Here is a 23253-nt window from a genome sequence, read left to right as displayed (position 1 = left end):
GCCTCCACACCCATCCCTGCACCCCCACACCTCATTCTCTCCTACCCCTGAGTCCCCCCAACCCCTTCCCTGCTGCGGTGCTCCCCTGGATTGCTGCAGGAACAGAGGGAGAGGGGACATAGCAGAAAAGTGAGGAAAATAAGAAAAAAAGAGAAATAAAGAGAGGAAAACGTTAAGGGGGGCAGGGGAGGGCACAGAAGCAGAGCCATCCAGGATCCCCATGTCATGCCTGCACAGCAAACAAGAGCCCCAGAGGAGGTGTGCTTGGCCCTGGGTCACCCCAAAATCTGAGGAACCCCAGGAAGGAGCTGCAATCCCCATGCCCACTCAGCCACTCCCCAACACTGGCACCCCCATTCCCCTGGCACCACAACCATGGAACCCCTTTGGCCTTGGTCTCTCCTCCCTTGGATGCCCATCCCAGGGCTGCCATTGCCCAGCACCACCATTGCCTTGATCCCATCCCATCGGCTGCTTCTTCCCCCAGACCCCCGATTCCCGAGGGTCCCCTTTTTCCCCCTGCACCCCCAACCCAGGCACCCACATGTGATGACACCAAATCACTGGGGACCATCTTCCAACAGCACCCCCATCCCTGAATCCCCCCACGCATGGAGACCCCAATACCCCTGGACCCACAATTATCCTGGACGCCCATCCTTGGGTCCACACATCCCCTCAGCCCCCCACTCTAGGCAACACAATCCCCCACCATGTCCCCAGATCATCCCATCATGTCCCCATCATGTCCCCAGCTTGTGGCCACCCTGCGCCCACCAAGGGCCACCCACACAAGGGGACAAGACCTGACCTCGCTTCCTTCCCGTTCATCCGAAGAGCCGCCAGCCAGGGGAGCGGTGGCCACAGCAGCCAGTGACAGCCAGTCCACATGGCTGGGGACACTGGGATGGTCGGGAAGGTGGCACTGCTCCTCTGGGGTGAGTGCCCTGGGCACGAGCCTGACACCCCAGGGATGGGGAGGGGAGGGGGCACAGGGGAGCTGTGGGGTCCCCTGAGGTCCTAATGCCAGCAGTGCCAGTCCCTGTTACCCACAGTGGACCCTGGTGTGACTGGGGATGTAGGGTGGCCTTGGGGACAGGAACAGGGGGCAGGAATTTGGGGATGGGTCTGTGGGGACAGGAATGTGGGGACTGGCACCTTTGGGTTCAGGTAGCTCTGGGCATAGGGACAAGGGACCTGGGATGCAGGGACAGAAGTGGACAAGAACGGTGAGGATGTGGCCATTAGGATGGGATCATGGGGATGGCACCATGAGCTGGTGGGGGTGACCTGGGCCAGCCTGGGCTGTGTCCGTGATGTCCTCGTGCCCGGGGTGTCCACAGTGTCCCCATGTTCTGCCTCAGTCCAGGGTGGCCTGGGTGTCCCTGTTCCCAAGGTGTCTGTGCCAAAGGGATGTTGCGCATGGGTGGCTGTGACACAGACATGTCCCCTTGCCTCGCCAAATCTTTTGGGGACCACCCAGAAACACTTTATCTTAAGAACTGCTATCCCCATGAGGGCAATTTGGATACAGCCCCCACACCCAGTGCCCCCCTGCTGCTGTTTCCACGGTGTAACCCCCACCCAGCCCTGTCCCTTCTCCCTTCCAGCCCAGACCCTTGGCCTCGCTGGTGAGTCCTCGGGGGATGCTGTGGCCCCACCCTGCTGTCGCCAGCCCCACGCTGGCCCTGGCAGGCTGGTGTCCCCTGTCACCCGCAGGTCCCCAGACCACCCTGCTCCTTGTGGAACCCCCTTGGAGGCCGGCGATGCTTTGGCACTCGGTGACACTGACCTGCCAGGGCTCGGGGACCGCCGGTGCCACCACCTGGTACAGGAACGGGCGGCAATGGGGGCAGCAGGGACGTGACAACATCACTGTCACCGAGCATGGCACCTACACATGTGACAGGCCTGGAACCGGTCGCAGCCCCCCCGTGATAGTTTTAAATGGTGAGAGGGGTTTGGGTGTCCCCAGCCTGGCACGCACAGGGACCTTGAAGGCTCTGGGTGGGCTCCACCTTATAGGTCACATCCAGGTGTGACCGGAGCCTGTCCCCTGCTCTGGGGACATCCCAGAGTATCCCTGTGCATGGAGACTTCTCTCTCACATTGGGTGGCCCCTGGTGCCTCCTGGTGTCACCATGACCTTCCTGATGGCCCTGGTGTGACAGGTCCCCTCTGTCCCTCAGACTGGCTGGTGCCGCAGGTGCCAGCACGGGCACTGCTGGAGGGGGACATGGTGACACTGCCCTGCCGGCGGAAGGACAACAAACAGCTCACGGACGTGTATTTCTACCATGAGGAGAAGCCTCTGAAGGGGCCCCATGATGGGACCGAGCTGTCCCTGTCCCCCCTGGGGCCGCACCACAGCGGCCGATACCACTGCAAGGGCTGGGTGGAGCCACATTGGAGAGAGTCGAAGCCGGTGACAGTGACAGTGCGCAGTGAGTGCAGGGATGGGGACAGGGAAGCCCAACATCCCACAAGGCTTTCCCCACCACTGCCTCAATCCTTCATCCCTCCCTTTACTCCTCACTGGCTCACCCATAATGGCCCAAGTCCCTCTTGGTTTCCCCCATCACTGCCCACTTCCCCCTGCACATCCCTCATCCCTCTCTTTGTCCTCCCCAGCCCTCCCTGGATTCCCAACCCCTTCCAGGGTCCCTGCTCCACCCTCTGGTCTCCCTTCCTTCCCTGGGTCCTCCCTGGGCTTATCTCTAAACCCCAAATCATTCCCTGAGTCTCCTCAGCCTCCCTCGTGGTTCCCCATCCCTGCCTGGGTCTCTCCCCTTTTCTATGGGGTCTTGCCTTTGTCCCCAGGTCCCACCATGCCTCCCAGGGTCCCCTTGTGCTCACTGGGATCCTCTCTGCTCCCCTCCAATCCTCATTTTTCTCCTCCAGTGTCCCCCTGCCGCTTCCTGTGTCCCCAGTCCCTCCTGTGTCCCCCTGCAGGGGTCCTGCTCTCGGGGGTGTCCCTGTCAGTGCAGCCCCCTGGGGGATAGGTGGCACTCGGGGACAGCCTGGTGCTGAGCTGCCTGGTGGCCACAGGGACAGGTCCCCTGTCCTTCTCCTGGCACTGGGAGGGCTCAGGGGCACTGCTGGGCACCGGCCCCCGCCTGGAGCTGAGCCACGTTGGGGACAATGACAGCGGCCAGTACCGGTGCTGGGTAAGCGAGGGGGACAGTGTGGCTGAGAGTGACCCCCTGAATGTCACCATGCTGAGTGAGCGGGACCCTCGGTCTGGGGGTGACCCCACCCACGGCACCCCCATCCCACCTCACCAGGTGCCAGCCCCGTCTGTGTCCCCACAGTGCCTGTGGCCAATGCCACCATCACCCCCGTTCCCTTGTCACACCTGATGCATGCAGGTGTCAATGTCACGCTGCGCTGCTCGGTGCAGGTGGGCTCAGCCCCTGTCACCTTCACATGGCTGCACAACAGGCAGGAGGTGGCCCAGGGTCCCCTCCTGGAGCTCAGGGACATCGATGTGAGACAATCGGGCACCTACCAGTGCGTGGCCACCAACCAGCTGGGACAGGACGGGCACCGCGTGTTCCGGGCACTCAGCCCTGAGCTGGCACTGACACTGACACCTGGCTCACCCTGGGTCACAGGTGGGGTCACACGGGGTCACCGGGGATTTCAGGGCCCCCTGGGTTCTGGGTGACCCCAGTGTGTCCCCTCTGTCCCCATCAGTGGCTGTGAATGTCAGCAGGACCCTCCTGTTCCTGCTCCTGGTTGTCATCGTGGGCTGTCACTGGTGGCACCGCCAGGGTGGGTGACAATGGGGGGGTAGGGGGTCCTGGAGTGAGGAAAAGCCCCCAGAGTGGGGGCAGAGATCAGGGATCATGTGGGAATCGGGGCTGCAGCGGGGACTTGGGGGTCCAGGGGTTGTTGGAACTGCCAAAGACCCAGGAAGGGTCAGGCGTTCCTCCCCTTTTCCTGGCAGCTGCCAGGAAGCTCCAGTACAGGTGAGTGGTGGGCTTGGGCTGGGACTCCCCTTTCCCCCTCCCCAGACACCCCTAGAGCCCCCCTTATCCCCACAGGACCCCTGGATGAGGGGCTTGTGCTCAACACCCACCTCGTGGGCACCGAGTGTGCAGGGGGTGAGTGGAGTAGGTTACACTGGGCCCTGTCACCTACTGGTGTCACCGCCAGCCAGGTCCCTATAACTGGTGTAAGTCTCAGGGCCCCCACAGGTTTCCCCCAGCCCTGCCCCACCTCGGAATCCACAGGTGACCAACATGGAGCTTTTGGGACCCTACGAGGGACAGCGGGACCCCCGTGACTACGATGACGTGCTGTGACACTGGAGACACTGAGGGCACTGGGGTGCATCGGTTCCCGTCATGGGTCTCTTCTTCCTGTTCCTAGCACCCCACAGGGCTCCTCATTCCCCCTCCCAGTGCTGGGGGTTCACATGAGGTTTTTCCCTCTTATTGGACCAAAAATTCAGTTTTTTGGTCAAACTCTGTGACAAACAAGGCTCAGTCTTGAAAATTTTTAAGTGTTTAATAACAAATAAAAGGGTCAGTAAACAGCGGGCTGGGTGCTTGGCAGCTGCCAGAGGCACACAGTTAACTACAACAATTCTTCCTACACATCTTTTCATGGGATTGGTTAAATACACGCTCAGGAGGGTTATGCATATTCAAACATTCTTTCCTGTCTAAATATTCTGGGAATTCTTTTGCTGTATTTGACCCTTGATTCATTTTCATAAAGTGCAAACCGTCCTGCAGATTAAATGTCATATATTTTATGTGCTCACAAGCCCCGCCCTGTTCTCTGGTTTGACAGCTCTTGAAAACCGAAGGGTCAGCTGCTAATCCCACTTTTCAGTATTTCTTTTGCTGTTTATTTACTTGCTACATTTCAATGTGTTCTTCTCATAGAGGTGATATCCTCTACCAGTACATAAATCAACATTAGCTATTTCACACAATTATCTGAGTTCTTCTCACCATTGTCCCTTAGTCACACCCCAGACATTTCCCACAGCACATTGCCTCCACTAGAGGAACCTGGCAGGGCCTTGACCTTCCTTGCTCTGATGGCCAAAGCAGCCTTCAGGGGCCCTGGATTTTCTTTTCCCCTGTCCCAAACCCCTCCTCTGCCCTGTTCCGCACACCAGGATGTCACAAAAGCCCTGTGGGGGTTCCGGAGCCTCCCCATTTCCCAGGGCACATGGCTCAGGCCATTACACAGGGTGGGGTGTCAGAGACAGGAAGGGTTTGATGTCTGGAGACATTTTGGAAGAGCTGTGTGTGGCAGCGGTGGGTCAGGCCTTGCTTTTGGTGAGACAGGGCCCCGTCTGTCCATCAGTCTGTCAGCCATGGCACACTGGGGACAGTGTGACACTCTGCCAAAGCCAGCTCCTAAGTGGCCACGTGACCTGAAGTGCCACGTGGAGAGAGGGCCCTTGGTGGCCAAACTGGCTTAAAAGGCAGAGCATGAGGTGGCCAAGTTGCTGACCCTGTCTCCTCTTGGGGAGTCTGTCCTATCAATGCTGAAACCCAGGAGTTGGCAACTTATTTAAATGAGAAATATCTGCCAAGGAAAGCGGGAATATTCCTGGAATGGAAAGAAGACCCAGGCCTAAAACTTTTTTTAATTCTTAAGATGATGTGGCTTCCAGGCCAAAGTGTAGGAAAAGGAATAAAAGCTCTTTACTTGCAAATTTATAAACCAGAACAGAACAAACAACACAAACCCAGAACTTTCCCTCCCTCTCAGCACTGTTGGTTTTTGTAGCAGTGATAACCGCGGCCAGCAGGGGGCGCTGCAGAGAGCACTCCCGGCCAGCAGGGGGCGCTGCAGGGAGCACTCCCGGCCAGCAGGGGGCGCTGCAGGGAGCACTCCCGGCCAGCAGGGGGCGCCCCGGTCCAGCTCCATCCCCTCAGGGGCCATGGCAGCCTCGGGCAGGAGGCAGGAGGGGAAATCGCTCCTTTTGCAAACTCACGGGCACCAATCGCTCATAGCACCACCACCGGCAGCGGGCAGGAGCCGCCAAGGCAGCAGGTTGGATCCCAGTGCCCACTGGCAGCGTAGCAGTGTCCCGGGGCCAGGCACACACCCTGAGCAACACCAGTGACCGCTCTCCATGATCCCGGATGGAAGGAAGGCAGCGCCTGAGCCCAGGCAGGTCTCAGGTCCACAGCAGCTCCTCTGGTGGCTTTGTGCCAGAATTCCTGAAAACCCTCAGCCTTTCACTTGGGTGAGGAGGGCAGGGATGGAGCAGCTCTGGGAACACCTGGAATCCAGACAGGGTCACTGCCCACAGCCCCACCATGGCCGATGGGCAGAGCCCCTGCTCAATATTTCCACACTTTTCTCTCTTATATGATAGCCCCATTCTGAGCCCAAACATTCTTTCTGGAAGGTTCCAAAGGCTGCAGGTTTTGTTCAAGAAGAAGGGTCCAGGTCATGTTGTTGAGCTGATTGCTGTGGGATTTGCAGCAGTTTCTGGTTCTCTCAAGCCGTTACCAAGAGGAACAAATGATCAATTCCTGCATTTCCGCACTGGTTTCCTCACAGCTGCCCCTGCAGTGGAGTTTCCATCTAGCCCTGCTCTGAAAACCATCAAAGGCCCTCACAGAGCCACTGCTTGGGCTCTCTTTGCGGTTTATGCTTCTTGCAGGGCTGAGCAAACAACAGGCAGGCCTTTTCCCCACCCAGAATTCTCACCTCTGCAGCAACTCTAAAGCAGCAAACTGTGACCCAAGAGGAGCGTTTTGCATTGGGTTCCTTGGAGGGATCAGGGGCTCGCTCGGAGGGTCAGCTTGGCCCTCCTTCCCTGTGGGATTCACATTCTCTGGACCTGGGAGAAGCAGTGAGAGAAGCAAAAAATGATCCAAACAAATCTTATCTCATTTACTGCTGCTGTGTTGTTCAGAAGTGGAATGCCTTGTGGAAGATTGTGTACCTGAAGGGAATTGATAATTGGATTCTGGTGAGGGTGTTTTGATTCTCTGACCAATTGAATCCAGGTGTCGGGACTGTTGGTGACAGTCATGAGATTCTGTGCAGTGGAGTGCAGTGGAGTGCTTGGTAGATTCAGTTTAGGTGTAATATACTATAATATAGAATAATATAGTACAATGAAGTAATAATTAGCCTCCTGAAAAGATGGAGTCAGATGCATCATTATTCTTGGAAGTCGGAAAAAAATATCACCCATACTCCTCGCCCTCTCCTTTTCCTCCTGGTGGTTCTTCTTCCCTGTCCACACCCGTTCTTCCCTGCTTTACTGCTTCCCCGATGTAACTCATTCCTGCTCATCCTGGACTCCTCCATTGCTTCACCGACAGAGCGGATGCTGCCTGCACCCACCCCCTTCCTCTACTGCGTTTCCCGTGCTGCCCACAGCACCGAGGCTGCTGCACCAGCCCACCACAGCACTGTTGCCCGACAGAGAGACACGAAACAACTAGGTTGTTTAGTGCGGTGCTTTATTGAGGGCCCTGGGGCCTCTGAGGACTAACGTCTCAAAGTCAGAGCCCGCCGTTCCCCTTTTTCGTCAGGTTTTTATATCCTTTTACAAAGTGGTGTAGATACAGAAGTACACAATGCAGTTACATAAACCGTACACAATGCAGTTACATAAACCTTGTAGATATTATTTCTAAAAGTCATAAATTCTATACGCTTGTCTACTCAAAACTATAGGTTACCCCCCTTTAATCCCCCTTGCTTGTCTTCCCACCACCAGGACCCTTTATCATTGATTTATTATTTCACTGTGTTCTGCATGCTCTACTAGATCCTTTAATTATTAGTTTGTGGTTCTTAGTATATTCCCAGGCCTGTTTCCCAGGGCCTGCTTGTGAACTGCTATTCTAAGCCTTAGCATAACTACTGCTATTGCTATATCTACATTAGTTCTTTTCTGGTTATTTCGGTATCAACTCCCCCCTTTTGAGCATTCTTCAGATTTTCTGCAAGGATGCTCAATTCTTCAAGTAATGGTTTCTAAGTAGGATGGTGGGTCTTCTCTTTGAATTGGTAGGATTACTTCTTTCCGGGTTAATGCTCTCATGACACGTCGAGTATGAGTTCCTTCTCTAGCAATCATTCCTAAAAGACATCTATACATAATCATGCAGACTACAATAATCAACACAATCGTTATTACATATTGTACAATTGATGATATCCAACCAGAGACCTGGATTCCTAGGGAGCTAAATAGTGCTCCTACCCAATTATGTTCAGCTTCTTCCTGGACTTCATGCACTTTTGTTTCAATTTGTTCCAATTTACTTATGTCCTTTTCTACTTCTTCTGTGACATTTGGGATATGTACACAGCAATGATCAACCTTTCCTTGGAGGTATCCACAGACTCCGTGTTCTTTTAACAAGAGCAAATCTAATGCCATTCTATTTTGGACTGTCATTCTTGTTGTTGCTTGCAACTGTAAGTTTAGGTCCCTGAATCCTTTCTTTGTAACTGCAGCTAACCTCTCAGTTTGTCCCAATAATTTGTACAGCATCTCCCGGTTTCTATATGTAGAAATTTGTGCAAACAGGGATTCCAATACCCATCCAAATTTAACTCCTGATGAGGGTTCATGCCATTCATCTTCATCTCCCAGTCCTAGTTCTTCTGCCACCTCATTTGTTTCTCTCTTTGTTCGTGACTGTATCTCTCTTTGTGTTAATTTAGATTGTTTCCAGAAAGGGCAGAGCGTAGGGACCCCTAACGTAATCTGTGTGATTGGGCCATTAATGGGCATATGGGTAGTCCATTGTCCGTGCCCCATTACCCACACTGAATGCCCTGGACTCCTGACGGTAGTCGCCTGGCAATCTTTCCAAGCCCCCTTTATTTCACCTGTTATTGTATGATTATATCTTTGACATTCACAGCCCCATTTTAGTAGTATCCGGACTGGCACTAAACCAATTTGGGATTCAGGGGTATCACATGTGATGATTTTGCTACAATTCCAGCTAGGTGTGGGGGTCATTCGATCCCGTCTTACCACTTCAGTCCCTAACATTCCTAAATGTTCTTGTTCCCTTTGGCCTGACCATTCGATACACCAATGTACTGGTCCTATGTAGCTGTAAGATTCTAACAAGCTGGGACCCCAAATTGTTTTCCACTGTTCCCATTCTTCCCTCCCTTCTTGACATACTATCTCATAAGAATATTCAGTGACTGGTTTTTGTCTTTTTTTCCTTATGTCATAAGAACACCATCCTACATCCTTGAACCGCCCAATTTTTGAATAAACTGCATTTGGTAATTTTAGGCATTCACTCCTTCGTCCCGGCGATGACCATTGCCCTCGAACTGTATAGGTTTCCTCTATCATCTTAGTATGTTTCTGCATCACTTTATTACATCTTTTTGTCCCATTTATGGTTACTGGAGGCATTTCCCCAACGGGAATGATGCCCCATGGTATTGGATCTCCCGCCGCTTTAGGTAAAGGTAAAAATGCAGTGATGGACGTAGTATTTTGTACTTGCCCAAAATCTCTAATTAATCCCACTATTAAGTTTTCTTGTCCCAATTCTTGTTGTGTTTTTCCCACTTCTGTCACCTGTCGTACTCTTCTATTCTCTTTTAGAATATCTACATTTATTTTTCCGTAGTCAAAGCTTTCTCTAATCCACACAACACATGAGAATTGTCCTACCTGATCAGCTTGCATATGAGATATCATCAATGTGGTGCTACCTCTTTGCTGTTCCATATCCCAAAGTGTCACGATCCCTTCTGTAAATACTTCGTCTGTGGTGATTTGTCTCCAGGCTGCATTTACTTCTTTTAATCCAGCTCTCTGGTTGTTAGAAAACAGACAGGTTAGATTTACTCCCGCACCTTCCGGCACTATTACATCTGGCTCCGGAACTATGATTTTAACAAACGCTTTTCCCACCTGCATTATGCAGACTAATGTTAAAAGAGCTAAGGCCTTGCCCTGAACACCATTTTTGTTGCTGACAGAGGCTGTACTTCCCATCTTGACGGGACCTTCTTGATTCGAGTGTAGTGAATCCAATTTTCAATCCCTTGGACTTTCACTGCCATGTAGGTAGTCATGATCACCTGGTGAGGACCGCCCCATACTTCTTTCAAGGGTTCCGTATTCCAGTTCTTCACATATACTTGATCTCCTGGCTGGATGTCATGGACAGGATTTTCCAAGGGCAGAGGCCGGTTCCACTGCAATGTTCCTCGCAGCGCTGTAAGAACTTTATTTAGAGACAAAATGTAACTCAGCAATACTTGATCTCCTACTAAGTGAGGGTCCCCTTTGTAGGTTGCAGCATGATATGGCTTGCCATACAAAATTTCGTATGGACTTACTCCTATCTTTTCTCTGGGTTTAATCCTGATTCTTAGCAGGGCTAGAGGTAGTGCCTGAGGCCACTGTATCTTTGCTTCCTGACAAATTTTCTTAATCTGCCCTTTTAATGTCTGATTCATCCGCTCTACCTGGCCGCTAGATTGTGGTCTCCAGGGCGTATGGAGATCCCAAGCTATCCCTAATACTCTGGCTACCTCTTGGACTACTCCAGCTACAAAGTGAGGTCCCCTATCTGAGGACATTCCTAATGGGATCCCAAATCTAGGAATAATTTCTCGTAGTAAGGTTTTAATTACTTCCTTTGCCTGGTTAGTCCTGCATGGGAAAGCTTCCGGCCACCCTGAAAAGGTACACACATACACCAGTAAATAACGGTACCCTTGTGCTTTTGGTAGCTCTGAGAAATCTATTTGCCAATAGTCTCCTGGTTGCGGCCCTACTTGTAACTTTCCTAGTTGTATTTGCCTTCGTGTCACTGGGTTGTTTTTAATACAGACTGGACACGTGGCGTTAATCCGTTTTGCCATTGTTAACATCTGGTTGGAAATCACCTCATGTTTTAAAAATTGTACTAATGCGTCTGCCCCCCAATGGCACTTGTTATGTTCGATTTCTAAAACTGTTTTCATTACCTTTGTTGGCAATACAACCTGACCTACAGCTGTGACATACCATCCTTTTTCATTCTTCTGGGCCTGGAGAAATTGAGCAAGTTTCTCATCTTCATGTGTATACCATGGTTTCTGCTCAAGAAAAGAAGTGGCAGGGTTAAATCGCGCTGGTAATAAAGCTAATTGTGTCCATACCTCTTGAGCAACCTGTTTGGCAACTCTGTCAGCCAACTGGTTTCCTTGGAACGCCTTTCCTTCTTCATTTTGATGTCCTCTTACATGCATCACTGCTACTGCCTGAGGTTTATGCACTGCTTCCAATAGTGCTAATATTTGTTCTTTGTGCTTAATTTCTGATCCTTGAGAATTTAGCAGTCCTCTTTCTTTCCACAGAGTTCCATGTACATGTATTACTCCAAAGGCATATTTTGAATCAGTCCAAATATTTACTCTTTTCCCTTGGCTCAATTCTAAGGCTCTTATCAGAGCTTGTATCTCGGCCTTCTGGGCTGAAGTTCCCGGGGTTAAGGCTCGAGCTTCTATTATTTGTGTCAAAGTCACTACTGCGTATCCCGCATACCTGGTTCCGTTTTCCACAAAGCTGGATCCGTCTGTAAACAGTTCCCATTCCGGATTTTCCAAAGGCTCATCTTTCAGGTCTTTCCGGCTGGCATACACCTGTTCAATGGTTTCCACGCAATCGTGCGTCAATTCGCCTCCTTCTCCCTGGCTGCTGCTCCTAAGAAATTCTGCTGGATTAAGATGATTAGTTGTTTTTAATTCAATGTCGTCCTGTTCTCGGAGAAGTGCCTGGTATTGTAACATGCGGCTTGACGAGAGCCAATGCCCCCCTTTTTGTTCCAAGACTGCAATGACCATGTGGGGAACAAATACTTCCATCCTTTTTCCCAGAGTCAATTTTCTGGCTTCCCGAATTAGGAGCACTGTTGCTGCCACAGCTCTAAGACAACCAGGCCATCCGGCGCTTACAGTGTCTAGCTGCTTTGAGAAGTACCCTACCGGGCGTTTCCATGAGCCCAGTTTTTGGGTGAGAACCCCTATTGCCAGTCTTTGTCTCTCATTTACGTATAGTTGAAAAGGTTTTGTAAGATCTGGCAATCCTAGTGCTGGGGCTTCCTTTAAGGCTTGTTTCAAACTCTGGAATGCCTTTTCTTGCGTTTGTCCCCACTGAAACACAGGGCTTTTGGCTGCCTCATACAGGGGTTTTGCTTTTAGTCCAAATTCCGGGATCCACAAGCGGCACCACCTTACCATGCCCAAAAAGGATCTTAACTCTTGCGGATTTCGCGGTGTGGGTATGGTGCAAATTGCTTGTATTCGATTAACTCCTAACTTTCGCACCCCTTGTGAAATTTCGCAGCCTAGGTAAATTACCTGGGGTCTTACCAGCTGAGCTTTTTCTTTCGATACTCGGTATCCAGCTTGTCCCAGCATATTAAGTAATCCAATAGTGAGTCTGAGGCAAACATCCTTTTCTGTGGAAGCTATAAAGATGTCATCAACATATTGTAGGAGAGCAAATAAGAAAGGTGATTCTTTTACCTGAGTCGTCTTCCATTCTTCTAACTCTCTAGCCAATTGATTTCCAAAAATAGTTGGTGAGTCCAGGTGAGCTGCTTCTTGCGTCCCGTGTCTGGGTTCTCCCACTCAAAGGCAAAGTATCTCCTACTTTCAAGTGCCAAGGGGATACAGAAAAATGCATCTTTCAAATCAATCACTGTGAACCACTTAAACTTTTCCGACACAGCTGTCAACAATGTATACGGATTAGCTACAACTGGGTGTATATCTTTAGTGATGTTATTAATTGCTCTTAAATCTTGAACTAATCTATACTTACCATTTGGCTTTCTGACTGGGAATATCGGAGTATTGAATTCTGACTCACATTCCTGTAAAATTCCCAAGCTAAGAAACTGTTCAATCATGGGTGCTATTCCTATTCGTGCTTCCAATTTCAAAGGATATTGTCTTACCCTTACTGGGGAGGCTCCTTCCTTTAGTTCTATTACAACCGGTTGTGCCGCTTTTGATTTCCCAGGTACTCCCGTTTCCCATACCCATGGTACTACAGCTTGCTCTATTTCTTGTGGTATTTCTGCTGCTTCAACTTCTTTTACTACGAACAACTTAGCAATATTCTCCTCGGGAAATTCCAATCTTACTCTACCTTTTTCAAATATTATCTTTGCCTCTAACATTGACAATAGATCCCTCCCGAATAGCGATTCTGGGCTATTTGGCATATATAAAAATTGATGGTCAAATTCTTTCCCCCCAAATTTTATATCTAATGGTCGCAAAAACGTTCTTTCCTCAACTTGTCCCGTAACCCCCACTACTTGGATAGTGGAATCACTCAAAGGTCCTAGCTTAGTGTTAACAGCTGAGTATGATGCCCCCGTATCTACTCTAAATTCTAACGGTTCCCCATCTACTTCCATTACTACTTTAAGGTCCTCATCTAGTCAACTTGAATTTTGATAATTCCCCATCATAAAGGCTTGGGCAACCCCTTCTGGATTTCCCGGGAAAGCACCTGTATTATTCATCATCCCCTGATTTCCATCCCCACTAGCTATAATTCCTCCCCCAAAACCCATTCCTTGGTTGAGAGGACACTCATTTTTCCAATGCCCTCTATTTTTACATAGAGCACATTGATCTATTCCTAGCTGCATTCTTCCCCTTCCCATATTCAATTGACCCATAAGTCCTCCCGTACCCATCGGCCTCCCCCCCCCTTGCTATCCCTTTTTCCCCTCTTAGTCCACGTCCTCGGCTCCCTCCTCTCATATTATTTCCAGCCGCTTAAATGACAACCTGCGTGTATTATACGGTACATACACACAGTACATACATGAAAACAAACTTATCTTTTCTAGTTTCGAATATCAGAATCTAAGTGAAGAAAACTGTGTTCTACAAATTGAATAAGCAGCTAGATTTCATGTTTAACATTCAAATTAATTTGGGGAGCAGACAAAGGTTCGTGCATCTTTCAACTCTGAGGTCTGACATTCATTCATACATTTTAAAAAAAGCCCTCTTCAGCATTACAAGCAATTTATGGCAAGAATGCACTGTGATGCAAGACACATGACAATTGGCTGACCTTTCAAAGAGTAGGTTTTTTTTTTTTTTTTTTTTTTAATAAATCTACTATATTAAGAAATATGTGTTTGCCAAAAGTCTGTTAAAATTACATCAAAACAACTTTAAAACCTGCTCACTAAGGATAATTCAATTAAATGTCTTGTTTTTAAACACTTAGTTAACAGTTCAGAATATTGCCTGGTGTAGTTTGGATAAAGATGTGATATGAAGACCCATAAAAGTGTAAACATGTCTTCAGTTCAATTTGCTATGACAACAAAACTTCAAGAAAAAACTTCTAGCCTTTTTGGCTAGACACGCTCAGTGTACAAACAATCTCTTGCGGTACCTCTGTGCTCTTAATCAATCTGTAACAGAACAGTGCTCCCCATAAGCCATTATTCACAGAACCTCTATTTCATGTCACATTCTGAAAAGTCTCTTGCAGAACAGCAAATTGAACATTCAATATAAGTATCAAGGCCAGAAAACAAAAAACTGGCCATTAAATGAACACCCCCTTCCTTTTTCTTTCTTTCTACCTCCCACCGCCCTCTCCGAGTTCTTTCACTAAGGGGGGTTCGTGGTATATCTGCGGTTTCTACTTTTGCTTCCCGATCCTCCTTTTCTACCTCTGGCACACTTTCTCCAAAGTCACGTTCCTCCATCGGAGGGGCACTAGGGGCTACCAACAAAGAAACATCCTCCTCAGGTTCCGAAAACCTAACCGAGCATTCCTTCTCTTTCTGCCATCCATTACATCCTTCACAATTCAACTTTAATGTTTTCAAAACCATGATTCCGCACTCCTTTTGCCACTCTGGTTTGTCTTTCAAATAATAAAAGAGGTCTAAATACGGTATTTCATCCCATTTTTCATTATTTTGTAGGAAATGCATCAAAGGTGTAATAATGTCAGGATTCAGTGTACCATTTCTAGGCCATTGCATACCATCGGGTTCATATAAAGGCCACACATTATTACAAAAATCAATGAATTTCCTTTTACTTAGTTCTTGACCAAAATTCCCCGCATTCCAATGTTGTAATAAACAGCCCAAAGGCGAATCGTCCGGGATTTCTATCCCGGAACTTCCTAGAGTTTTAAACGTTTTCAAAGGCATCATTCCTAAACAGAATAGACAGGAAAAGAAAGAAAATCTATGCAGATAGAAGGATAGACCAACCAACCAACCAACTTGTCACCCTCCGACGCCGCGGGGGAACAAGTGCCGGACCAGCGAAGCTTTCGCCGCGTCTTACAGCCGGCGCCTAGGCTTTACCCAAGACGTCTTTAGCCCAACCCAGCGAACCAGATGCTTCGTCTTACGGGCAGGCACCCAATACCAATACCAAAAAAATAAAGCACCTTCGGGCTTACCTCCTGCAGTTGTCCGACAGGCGCGGGGTCGGGCACGAACCAATGACTCCCCGAGAATCACTCGGTGCCGGCGTGGAGTGGATCAGGACGCGAACCGCCCCAGCAGCCCTCGGAGTCCTGCCGCGGTCGCCAGAAAACTGTTGCCCGACAGAGAGACACGAAACAACTAGGTTGTTTAGTGCGGTGCTTTATTGAGGGCCCTGGGGTCTGAGGACTATCGTCTCAAAGTCAGAGCCCCCCGTTCCCCTTTTTCGTCAGGTTTTTATATCCTTTTACAGAAGTACACAATGCAGTTACATAAACCGTACACAATGCAGTTACATAAACCTTGTAGATATTATTTCTAAAAGTCATAAATTCTATACGCTTGTCTACTCAAAACTATAGGTTACCCCCCTTTAATCCCCCTTGCTTGTCTTCCCACCACCAGGACCCTTTATCATTGATTTATTATTTCACTGTGTTCTGCATGCTCTACTAGATCCTTTAATTATTAGTTTGTGGTTCTTAGTATATTTCCAGGCCTGTTTCCCAGGGCCTGCTTGTGAACTGCTTTCTAAGCCTTAGCATAACTACTGCTATTGCTATATCTACATTAGTTCTTTTCTTGTTATTTCGGTATCACCGTGGCCACACCACAGTGCTCGGTGCAGGCGACGGGACAGGACGGGACAGAGCGCAGCGCACTCGTTCCTTGCTGACCCGGAGCTTTCCCGAGGCGTTACTCCTGCAGGTGACCTCGTGGCCAGTCCACAGGACTTGGTGACCTTTGGCCTTCCCGAGGCTTCTCTTCTGCAGGTGGCCTTGAGGGCAGAGCGTGGCATTCACTGACCACGGTCCTTGACAAGGAGTCTCCTGTCCTTGTGGCTGGAGCCCTCGAGACCAGAGTGCAGGACTTGCTGTCCTGTAACCTTGCCAAGACTTTACTCTTGCAGGTGCCTTCAAGGCACAACTGCAGCACTGGCTGACTCAGACTTTTTTCTGAGCCATCGTCTCCTGCAAGCAGCCATGATTCCAGGCAGTGACATAGAGCAGAGACCTGCCAGCGTGCCCAAGCTGGCCTGGGGGAAGGAGGAGAAAGAAGGTCCTGGAACAGCTCTAGCACAGCAGCCTGAAGAGGTGGAACAGTTGCAGTTATTCCAGAAGGGTGAGTTGCAGAGCTGGACTGCAGGGCTGCTGCCTGCAGCCAGCTTGGTCCCATCCCGTCCCATCCCATCCCATCCCATCCCATCCCATCCCATCCCATCCCATCCCATCCCATCCCATCCCATCCCATCCCATCCCATCCCATCCCATCCCATGGGGACACGCCCATGGACAGGACAGAACAGGGGCTGGGGCAGATGCTCCACAGCCGTGCTCCATGCCCTGGGGCGTCGTGGGGCTCTCCCTGCCTGGGGAGTGCAGGGCTGGGCTGTGTTCTCCAGCCTCTCCCGCAGCCCCTCAGCTCTGGCTGCGCTCTCTCTTTGCCAGGGCCAGCCGTGGAGCGCACACAAGAGCAGGAACGCACCCGCGGCCTCTTCCGCAGAACAGCGCAGGTACCTGCAGCCATGCCCAGCCAGGCTGGGCCTGTTGTCACTGCTCAGCCCAGCACCGTGCTCGGAGCACTCCATGCAACATCCCTCGCTTCTTGCCCTTCTGCTACAGATGGTTGGCCAATTCCTGAAGAGGCTTCGGGAGGAAGAGACCAGCGTCATGGGCACGGTGGTCAGAGCGTACCCTCCCATCTTCAAAACCAAGACCAGTGCTGCCCTGCTGGATATGCTTGTGGAGGAGGGTCCCTCCAGTCCAAAACAAGTAAGCAGCCTGTGGCCTGGCTTCCATCCTCCCAGCAATTGCTTGGCCTCCCAGGCCACGCCTGCTGCTCACTGTAAGCCTTGTGGCCATGGCAGTGGTGACAAGGGAAGTACTTTTCTGGGGCAGCTGGGCACATGACTCCCTCTGGCAGCTTTCCAAGTCTCCCCTGTCTTCCCCAGGTGCCAGCCATGGTGAGGTACATCCACCAGTGGCTCACGGCCAACGAGTTTCCGGAGTACAACCTGTACAGGCCCCTTCTGGATCTGGCAGAGGCACAGCCCACTGATGTGGTGATGGCTCTCCTGCGTGTGGCCCCATCGTGTGACAGGTACAGGGCCCACGGGCCCACAAGGCTCAGGGCTCAGCAGCCCATCACCCTGTACAGCCTGTTGCACGTGTCTGACAGACAGAGAATTCCAGGGCCCTCTGGCTCTTCCTTTGCCAGACCTGGCATGTCAGCCCCCAGCGTGCTGCCATGCTGCCTCCCTGCTCCTCAGGGGCCAGTCCCCACTGGGCTGGGCTACCTGTGTGCTGAGGGGCAGTGGGCAGAGGCAGGGCTGGCAGTCAGCTCAGCCCCCTGCTGCTGCCCAGGCCACGGTGCTGTGTCCCAGACCCCCCTGAGACAGAGCTCTGACCCCACAGAGCTGCTACCACCATGTGGAAGAACATCATGTGCTCGTGCAGGACTGCAGAGCTGGCCATGCTCGTGCTTCTTGACGTGCTCAGCAGCTGGCCAGAGCACAGCATGTGCACCTCCGATGGGGACCACACGCCTGCCCTCGCCCTGGCTGTGAGTTTTTGCAACCGGCCTTTGCTCACCCCAAGCTCACCTCTCCGTCAAGTCTCCATCCTCCCTTCCCCATGGGGTCTCCCTGCCCCAGGCACTGGGCTGAAACCTGGCCTAGGGGCAGCTTCAGAGCCACCAGGCCCGGTGCTCCCCCTGTGTCTCTGCTGGCCTCTCCCTGCCACGCTCGGGCCCTGCCACACGGACACCTCGGCACTGAGCTTGGGCTGCTCTGTCCTTTGCAGGCAACTGTGGTGATATGGAAGATCCTCCAGATGCCCTGTGTCCCACATGTGGTGACCATGTATTTCCCCCGCCTCTTTGTGCATCTGCTGTTCCAAGTGCTCTTCAGCGTGTTTGATATGCCAGAGGCGGTCGATACCTTCTGGACGGGATGCCAGCAGCAACACGGCCTTGCCACCGACCCCAACAGGTGCTCCATGCCAGTCCTCCTGTCCCTGCCATGTGCCCAGGGCAGGAGCCAGGGCTCCCAGCGTCACCTGGGCTTTCCTCTGCACACAGCTTTGCAGAGCAGACCCTGAAGGCCCTGCTCTGCCGACTGCACTATGAAGATGTGGTGGTGGCAATGGAAGACAAGCATGGCTGGGACATGCTGCTCTGTGCTGACACCCACCACTGTGCTGTGGGCATGCTGGCCAGGTGAGACCCCCTGCTCCCCAACTGCCCCAGCATCTGTGCCCTGTGCCTGGGGTGCCCCACACAGTGCCCATGGTTGTGGGCCAGAGGGCCTTGTCACCAAGGGGCGGCCAAGGAGACTGCAAAAGGCTGGGAGAGGAGTGTGCCCAAGAGCAGCCACCTCCCAGAGGGCCCGGCTCCCCCTTGCCGGGTAGTGGAGAAAGGCCCGACCTCTGTGAGTCAGTCCTGGGAGAGGTTGGCTCAGGGTTTTGCTTGCAATTTGCCCCTGCCAGAGAAATGCACCGTGCATCCGAAGCCTTGTGTTCCACGATTGGATTCTACCTGCTCGGGCTGCTCAGCAAGGACACTCCATCCTGGGATTTGGCCGCCATGGCGTTCCTTGTGGAGGTGAGTCTGAAGGCTGGCGCTGCCTCGCTGAGCTGCCTCCCGGCTCTCGGCCCTCTCGTGGCTGCAGCTGCCCAGGACGGTGCCCACGCCCTGTGCTGCTGCCTGGGCCCGGCCCTGTGCGGTTCCAGGCTCCTGCTGGCCGACTCCCCCATCACCAGCCTTGTGCCTTTCAGATCCTGGCGTGCCTGGACTTGAGTGAATGCCGTGACAGCGTCCTGGAGCTCATGTCCAAGCACCTGCAGAGCGAGGGCAGAGAGATGCATCGTTTGGCACTCAGAGGCCTCCTGGTGCTCGGCACCAGTGTCTCGGTGAGAAGAGGGCAGCGGCTGGAGCCATGCTGCCAGCGTGGGGCTGGGGAAGGCAGTGGCTTGGGCTTGGCTGGCCTTTGGGCGCTGAGGCAGCTGCTCCCAGCTCTCCTGCCTCCTGCTCCAGCTGCCCCAGTGCTCTGGCACAGGCCTTTGGCCTCTGGGCCCTGTGGCAGCAGGGTGGCATTTCACACACACGTCTTCCAAGCAGGCTGTAAGAATGTGGAGCCTGCATGAAAGGCTCGTGGAGCTCCTGCAGGAAAATGACAGCGACATGCTCAGGATGACCATGGTCCTCCTCAGCGGTTTGTTCCTGTGCAGTGGCACCCCGATAGCCAGCCCCCTAGCCCTGCAGCTGGCTGAGGCGCTCCTGCCGCTCTTTGACAACGTAAGGCTCTGTGTCTCCAGCCACGGCCACCTGCTGCTGCCCGCACACTTTGTGCCCTGTGCATTTTCAGGCCTGTGCCCAGGTGGGCGTGAGGCAGCCGATGCTGAGGTCTTTCTTCCTTCCCTTCATACAGGATGATAGCCAGGTGCAGTTGTGCTCCATGTTCGTTTTCCGAGAGATGCTGCAGCTTTTACTGGAAGGAGAAAGAAAGGCCCTGAAGTCACACGTGCGCCAGAGCCTGCTCCCTCTCTCCTTCCACTGCCACGACGAGAACCAGCGTGTGGCAGAGGTGAGGACTCAGCGGCTGCTGCTGGCCCCCTGTCAGGGGGCTGGGCTGCTTCCTGCTCTGGCGCCTGGCGGGCTGCAGCCTCCTCCTGGCCTTGGCACAGGGGCCTGTGCAGGTCTTGTGCCCTGGCCTGTGGTGCCATCTCTGTGTCTCTGCTGCTCTCCAGGCCTCGCGGGAAACGCTGCATTGTTCAGCCACATTCCTGCGCAGGAGGGATCTCCAACAAATGCTGCGGCTGGATCAGACCTGGAGGTTCGGGGAGGGCCTGGTAAGGACGGCCCGCAAGCCCCAGCCTCAGGCTGGAGAAGCCCCCTGAGCGCACTGCTCAGTGCGTGCGGCGGGCAGCTGCGCCCCTGCCCAGGGCTGCAGCCAGGGCCCCCAGCCTGTGCCCCACACGCCGCTGCCTTCCCTGGGCCGCGCGGGCTCTGCTCCAGGCTCCTGCGGCCCCGATGGAGCCCGGCCCAGCTGGGCTGCAGGGCGGCTCCCCGGGCAGCAGCCGGCCCGCTGCCCCCTCCAGAGCCCGGCGCCAGCGGCTGCTGGCCGCCGGACAGAGCTCTGTGGGCAGGGGAGACCAGTGCCGGCCAAGGGGCAGAGCCTGCACCAAGTGCACCCTCCTGGCGCTCTCCGCAGCTGGCCGAGGACAGGAGCCGAGCGGCCGAGCACGTGCGCCATGCCCTGCAGTACCTGGAGAGCCCACAGGAGTCCCTGCGACAGGCGGCCATCAGGTTCATCGGTGAGCCACCAGCCTGGGCTGACCTTCCCTTCCCTTCCCTTCCCTTCCCTTCCCTTCCCTTCCCTTCCCTTCCCTTCCCTTCCCTTCCCTTCCCTTCCCTTCCCTTCCCTTCCCTTCCCTTCCCTTCCCTTCCCTTCCCTTCCCTTCCCTTCCCTTCCCTTCCCTTCCCTTCCCTTCCCTTCCCTTCCCTTCCCTTCCCTTCCCTTCCCTTCCCTTCCCTTCCCTTCCCTTCCCTTCCCTTCCCTTCCCTTCCCTTCCCTTCCCTTCCCTTCCCTTCCCTTCCCTTCCCTTCCCTTCCCTTCCCTTCCCTTCCCTTCCCTTCCCTGCCCGCCGCAGCTCGGCCCCAGCCCCAGCCGCTGCACAGGCGGCGCCATCCGTGCCCTTCCCTGGGGAGCCCCGCCTGCCCTGGGCGCTGCTGCCGCCCTCTGACAGCCGTGCCCTGGGGTGGCAGCGAGCGGCAAGGGCCCGGCCCGAGCCCTGCCGGGGCCAGGAGGGCGTGTGGCCCCAGGGTTGGCAGCGCCGCTGGCAGGGAGCTGTGCCGCTGGCGCCGTGACAGGCTCTGTGTTCTCAGGGATGGCCGGGCGGCACCTCAGGGGCCACAAGCGAGAGCTCCGGCACATCTGTCAGGGTGAGTGAGGGCACAGGGCTGCCGGCCCCGGCTGCCGGGGGAGCTGCAATCCCTGCCCCGCTGCTGCCGAGGGCTCTGCTCCCTGTGCGGAGCAGGGCTGGCGGGGCTGGAGCACACGTGCCGATTTCAGGCCCACGTGGGGCAATAGTGTCCGGCAGCTTCGGGCTGATCCCCTTGCTCCCTGCTCCCTCCTGGCCATGGCCAGAGCTGACGGCATGGCCCTGGCATGGGGGGGGTCTCCTCGGGTCCCCACAGATCTGGGATCTAACCGTGGCTCTGTTCCCCTCTCTTGCAGTCCTTGAAGACAAGGCAGAGCACACCAGCCCTTGCACCAGAAGCCTGGCTCTTGAAACAGCCTTTGTCCTCCGGGCTGTGGAGAGAGCTCCAGGCTCCATCCTGCAGAAGCTTCAAGATCGCTTTCTCAGGGCACGCAAGAAACGGCCTTGTGTCTGGGGCCACCACTGGCTGTGCTGCTGGAGCTCTGAGGAACGCTGATTGGAGAGGCTCTCTGTCTGCTAGGGCCATCTGAGCCAGGGGGGATTTTTATTTTCTTTCAGATTTGTTTTTTTCCTTCTTTTTAGTTGTAATTTAGGCCATAAATATAGAATGTGTTCTAATACCCAGACTCCCAGGAGCTTTCTGTGGTGCCCAGTGTCGGCAGGGCAGTGGGAAAGAAAGGGAAAACGGGTCCTTGTGCCAAGCAAGCTGCCCAGGCATGCAGTTGCTGGCTGCATTGCTGAGGGCTCTGAGGTGCCTCTTGATCCGGCTCCTCTGGAGCTCCCTCGGGGCTGCGCCGCAGCCGGGCAGGTTGGTCGGGCTGGGGGAGACCCTGAGGGGAGCCTGAGGGGCAGCGGGAGGCCGTGAAGGGATGAGGTGCTGCGCAGGCCCTGACGGGACAAGGCGGTGGGAAGGCACGAGGGCCCTGTGGGAGAGAGTGGGGGGCAGGAGGCTCCAAGGGGACAGGAGTGGCTAGGAACACAGGCTGGTGGGAAGCCCTGAGGAATTGGGTGTCAGAGGCCATCAGCAGCCCTGTCACGAACCGTCCTTATTGACGGGTTTAGTGATGGTTCGTTTCCAAAGGATTTCTCAGTACAAAATACCAAGACGGAAAAGAGGGTTTGCAGTAACAATCAAAACAGTGTACTTTATTGAATGATTACAGCAAAAATGCGTGTGAGGGAAAAGAGGGAAAGCAGGGAAAGCATATGGAAAAGTAGGGGGGTAAAGAGAAAAGAGGAGGCTATAGCTACCGCCCGTGGAAGTGACGGGGTCCTTCGGGGTCCAGTTGAGGTTCCGTCAGTCGAGGAGTCGTTCCAAGCGCGGGGAAGATCTTCGAATTGGACTAGCTAACCTGGGGGTTTTTATCCTATGGAGGATTGTGAAAGGGGTGGGGGGAAATAATGCAATAGTTTCAAATCAGCTGTGGGCAGAAGTCATTGTCTTCTTGGTCCAATAGTCCCAATAATCCCTACCCACAAGCAAACATCACGGTCTGTTCTGTTCCCCCCGCCAGTTCCTCCCAGGTTTCAGTCTCAATCCTTGGGAAGAAAAGGAGTTTTATGTGAGGGTTTCATGTCTCAGTCCTTGGAGAAGAGGCTTCTCCCATCTCAGTCAGTCAGTCACAGTGGTTGCAGAACAGATGAAGGGTCTTCTCTGGGGACCACCTAAAGGTTATTCCAGAAAAGAGTCCATCCAAGCTGGGAGGTAGGGAAATTCCAAGCCTTGTTGTTGCAAAACGGGTCAAGGTGCTCCTTTGCACAATTACTTGGCAGGCTGGGAGTTACATCTCGGCCTTGTAAGCTTGGCAGACTTTCGTCAAACCCGGGTATCAAACAGGATCTTTCAGTGGTCTCAG

This window comes from Fringilla coelebs (assembly GCF_963513975.1).
Source record: "Fringilla coelebs genome assembly, contig: SCAFFOLD_64, whole genome shotgun sequence".
Lineage (NCBI taxonomy): Eukaryota > Metazoa > Chordata > Aves > Passeriformes > Fringillidae > Fringilla > Fringilla coelebs.
This window is presented reverse-complemented; position numbering follows the sequence as displayed.